The 5,326-nt window shown below is 49.3% G+C and overlaps 1 pseudogene; it reads right to left on the reverse strand.

The window, feature by feature from the left end:
- Positions 1-487: 487 nt before the first annotated feature.
- LOC122690596 lies at positions 488-5,119 on the reverse strand (annotated as a pseudogene).
- Between the last annotated feature and the right edge of the window lie 207 nt (positions 5,120-5,326).

Genomic DNA, 5,326 nt, shown 5'->3' on the forward strand with positions numbered 1-5,326 from the left:
GGTACAGAGAACAACACAAGGGCCTTTCCATGTAGGTTTTAAGGGCAGCTTATAAGAAGTGTTACGCCTGAAAGAGTGCGAAGGGAAGGAGGGTCACCCAGTCCCCGCCAGTCTCTATTGCCAACTTTGTCAAAGTTTCTTTTAGGGTCAGATTCATTCTCTCAACCTGTCCTGAGCTATGGGGATTATATTCACAATGTAACTTCCATTTTATCCCCAGAGCTTGTGCCAACCCTTGTACAATCTGGCTCACAAAGGCAGGTCAGTTATCAGAGCCCATAGTCACCGGCAGCCCATACCTAAGCATTATCTCCTCTAAGATCTTTTTAGCAACCACTATTGCTGTCTCTCCCTTAGCGGGGAAGGCTTCCACCCACCCTGAGAAGGTATCTACCTGAACCAACATATAGCGATACCCGTACTTGCCTGGCCTTACCTCAGTGAAATCTATCTCCCAGTGTTGCCCTGGCTCTTCCTCTCGGTACCTTGTTCCCGTGTGCTGCTTTTTCCCTGTCCTCATCAGCTGGCACGCTTTGCAAGCCTGGATTATCTCTCGTCCAGTTGTATTTTCCTCAAACACTGATCAACACGCAGATTCAGTCCATATTTGCTTTCATTTATCTACTGAGTGTACCCAAGCTTCTTCTTCAGACTCTGGCATCTCAGGGGGAGGAGGGCGAGGGAGCCTGAAGTAGACCTTCACAGAGTGCAGTCAGAGTGCCGATCATGATGATGCGGGCAAAGAGTCCCTTCCATACACCTCTAAATCCTAGTCTCTTGAGGACCTGAGAGGCATTGCTACCCTTCTCTTTATGCAACACAGACACCACGGAATCAGCAACAGTACGTTCAAAGCAGGCAAACTTCATCATGGTGTATGGTATCTGTCTCATCCAAAGAGGAGCAACCCCCTTGTAGAATGCCTTTAAGCCTTCTTCCTTATACATTTTGGGAGCTGCATCCCTCAGAGTGTTAGCATAACCTGGTTGGGTTTGAATTCGAACCTTAGCAGCTTCCATAGGAGCCAGAGCAATGTCAGCAAAGAATTCAGCACTGGAAGAGGCAGCCAAATACAGTGATGTGCGCCACAGATAGGCATTCTCCTCTCCAAGCATGTACTTCATAAAAGCCAAACTTGCAGAGCCCCTGCAGGGAGTAGCCAATGAGGTTCGGGGCCCATCCTTTGGCCAAACCATGGAAACCATTCTCTTTGAGTGTAACTGAAAATCCATTAAGAATGCCCTTGTACTTCTGTAGGTCCACCTGCATACGGCATTTCACTAAATCCAGAGGAACAACAGCAGTGTGTGTCAGACCACAACTTAAGACCCCACCAAAGCCACACAGTGCATAAAACTTCATGGAGCCATATTCACAACTGTACTCTTCTACCTCGGTGGCTCCCGCTTTCCTTTGCCCATCTTTTACATAGCTGCTCCCATCGGTGAACCATCATGGAGCTACAAACAGCTGGAATGGCTTATTTTGGGTTAGGTAGGGCAAGGGCTGGGGCTTCTAGTAGGGCCCGTCTGAGTGTCTGGAAAGCCTGTTTCATTGTCTCAGTCCAAGTCCAGCTTGGGGTCTCTTTACTTCCCTCATACAAGGGCCAGGCCTTCTCAGCAAACCCCATGGTCCACAGTCTGCAATATCCAACAGTCCCCAGAAACTCTCTCACCTGGCGGGGGGTCTTGGGCCTTCATGGCCTGGGTTAGCCAACTTTGCCCCTGCCTGATCTTATACCCGAAACAGGTGACCTCTTGCCGGGCTATTAGCAGAAGGATCTCTGGGTGGCAAGTCCGATATTCGTAGAGGTCCTCACTCAGAGCCTCTTGAACCTCTGTGGGATTACCGGTTGGCCTTCCCCCTCAGTCCACTCAAAGGCAAATATCTCCTGGCTCTGGGCCGCCAGGGGTAGGCTGAAAAAGGCATCTTTCAAGTCCAACACAGTGTACCAAGTGTACTCAGGCAGCAAACTGCTCAGGAGGGTATACGGGTTAGATGTCACTCACTGTTTATTGACTTCTCGCAGGTAATCTGTCCCCCCTGGCTTCTTTACCGGCAGTAAGGGGGTGTTCCAAGGGGATTGACACCGCTTGAGAATTCCGGCATTCATGAGACGTCGAATGTGGGGAGTGATCCTCCACCGAGCTTCCTGGCTCATGGGGTACTATCTCACCCTCACAGGAGTTGCCTAGGCCTTTAGCTTGATGACGACCGGATGTCTGTTTGGCCAGTCCCATCCCTGCCGTTTCAGCCCAGGCCAACGGGTATTTATTCATCTCTTAAGGCTAGGGATAAGACATGTATCAGCTGTCCAAGTCCATCCATGACTGTCATTCTCCCAGCTCTGTAGGCTTAACTGAATAAAACCCAATGGCCTCTCCTTTCTTCCACAGAATCTTAGCATAATCAGTACTGCTATGACACAGGAATGGGATCTCATTTCTCTCCATTTCCTGCTTTAACCACTCTCTCCCCAAGAGTTCTCACCTGCTTAAGCCCCTCTCTAGAAGGGACAGATGTTTTCACAATATCATCAATAGCCCACCACTGATCAGCAAGGTAAAGCACCACAGCTGTGAGTGAGTCCTCAGGTGCAAAGGAGCAAGATCTGATCTCCACCATAGAGAGGTACAAAGTCTACATTTGACAGGCTAATAGGCAGCAGAATTTTCCAGTTCCTCATGACTGCAATTATCCAACATATACCCAGGACTCGGGGAGGGGTGCCGAGTCTTGACTGCCCTAGTCACTGTCTTCCCCCGCATATAGAACTCGAGTTCCAGGGGAGATTCTCTCTCTGGGTCATACCTCTCCTCAGGTCCCTCTTAGGGCACTCGTTTTTCCAGTGCCCCTGTTCTTTGCAGTAGGCGCACTGATCTTTCTTTAGGGCCTGCCATTTTGATTTCTGTTTTTCTCCCATAATCTGGGCTAGCTCCCTCTGGTTCTTCCAGTTTTCCCTCATTCTATATTCTCTATCTTCCTTCCTGATCTTCTCAGCTAATTCCCTTTCCTCCCGTCGAATTCGTTCTTCCCTTTCTTCTGGGGTCTCCCTATTATTAAATACCTTTTCAGCTGCTTTCAATAAATCCTGTATCGTCTGTTCTCCCAATCTCTCTATCTTTTGTAATTTCTTCCTAATATCTGGGGCTGCCTGATTTACAAACGCTAACAGAACTGAAGCGCGTGACTCCTCAGCCTGGGGATCCATAGGTGTATATTGCCTGAAAGCTTCCATTAGCCTCTCTAGGAAGGCTGCCGGGCTCTCAGTGGGCTCTTGCCTTACTAAATTTACCTTTGCCAAATTTGTCGGCTTTCTTGCTGGGGCCCGCAGGCCAGCCATCAGAGTCTGGCGGTACACTCAGAGACACTCCTTACCTTCCGCTCGCTCAAAATCCCAGTTAGGCCACAACAGAGGAAACCCCTCGTCCACGAGATGAGGCTGGGCGGTTGGCCTCCCGTTGGCCCCTGGGACCCGTTTCCATGCTTCTGCCAGAATTCGCTCCTGCAACAGCTGCTGACAATCGTAGTGAAAGGAGAGTTTCACCTGGTTGGGCTCTAGTTATTGAGGCTCACGTATTGTAGGGCCTTCAGAGTCCGCCAGAGTGTAGCCCTGGCCGGGACTCATCAATTGCCCCCACAACTGCTCGCCTGTTCACTGAAACTCCTGAAAAGAGTGGGAATTGAACCAGAGACAATGCCAGGACACACACAAACATGGACAAACATGGAGAGCCAAAGACAAACACACGGACTGACAAATGTCGGCCGACAACACAGCACTGGGTTTTTGGGACCCCTGACCAGACTTGGGATCAGGAGAGAAGCTTTCCTTCCCACAGAGCCGGCTGCCTTCCAGCGCGCTCGCTGGCCTCGGCCTTACACCGGCTGGAGAAAGCTTTCTCCTGTGCCAGATAACTTCCTGCTTCACAGCAGGGCCCCGGAATTACTCTGGACTTCCTGTGCCAGATACCTTCCTGCTTTACAGCAGGGCCCCAGAATTACTCTGGACTTCCTGTGCCAGATACCTTCCTGCTTTACAGCAGGGCCCCGGAATTACTCTGCACTTCCTGTCCTGCCTGAGACAATGCCGGCACACACACAAACACAGAGAGCCAAAGACAAACACACGGACAGCTGACAACACAGCGCTGGGTTTTTGAGCCCCCTGAGTTTTCCTGAGAACCGGTGCTATTACCTATCCTTACCCTCTGTCCTGGAAGTGTTCTCTTCCCCCGGTAAAGGGATCCCGGACGAGCCCCCAAATGTTATGCCCGATGTCCGAATCTCCAAGCGGGAATAGAGAAGGCCTCCAAGACAATGTAACTCGCGGGAAGGGAAGTTTATTACTGACTCGAGCCAGGACTCTCTGCCTGCAACCAAAGCAGTGGTGTGAGTCAGAGAGCCCCAAGCCCAAGCTGTTACACAAATTTATAGGGTGAGAAGAGGATTGGTTACACGTTTGCAAAGCAATTTCATTGGTCAATACTTTCGCGTGCGCGGGACTTTCCTGGGTGTTTCCGTCCCGTTCCTAATTTCCTAATTGGCAAATATCAGTCAGTGTTAAGTGAAAGCTAATTGGTCCTAATTGGCAAAGAGTGGTCAGTGTTAAGTGAAAGCTACCTGATAATCTAACCAAGTAGGAAGGCCTACACCTAATCTAAGCTGCATTACTTCTGCTCGTCTCACAGTAATTACCCACCAATTAAAATAAATAAAATAAAATAAAATGCATTCCTTTGCCAAAAAGGGCCTAATCAGTATTGGCTTTTTGACCTCAAAAAACGCCCTTCTTTTCCTTCCTTTCTTCCCTCCTTCTTCCCCCCTCTTTCTTTCCTTTTCTTTCTTATTATATCAAAGTTAAAGCTTGCTTTCCATTTATAGTTATGACAAAGTCCTGGCTCTATTCCCCATGTTGTACAATGCATCCCTGAGCTCATCTTCCACCTAACTATCACTGTGTGCCTCCAACTCCCCCACCTCGGTATTGCCCCGCCCTCTTCCCCTGCCCGCTGGTAACCAGTAGATGCTTCTCTATATCTGCGCCTCCATTTTTATCATATTCTCTACTTTGCAGTATGTTTACATTCTATTGTGAGGCTGTCACGGCTAACGCCATGACAGGCAGCCTCGATTAGGAGAAGGCCTGGTTTCCCGGAGTAACATAATTATCAGTCCACCTAGAGGCACCCAATCAACATGTGCCTAGTAAGAAAAAGTGAACCTATCAGGGGAAAGCTGAAAGCCCACAAGGATTGGGACAACAAAATTTGCCTTGCAACTGTGTAACCAATCCGCCTGCGCCAACTACCCTACTGTACCCAAT

Source organism: Cervus elaphus, chromosome X (genome assembly GCF_910594005.1).
Source record: "Cervus elaphus chromosome X, mCerEla1.1, whole genome shotgun sequence".
NCBI classification, from domain to species: domain Eukaryota; kingdom Metazoa; phylum Chordata; class Mammalia; order Artiodactyla; family Cervidae; genus Cervus; species Cervus elaphus.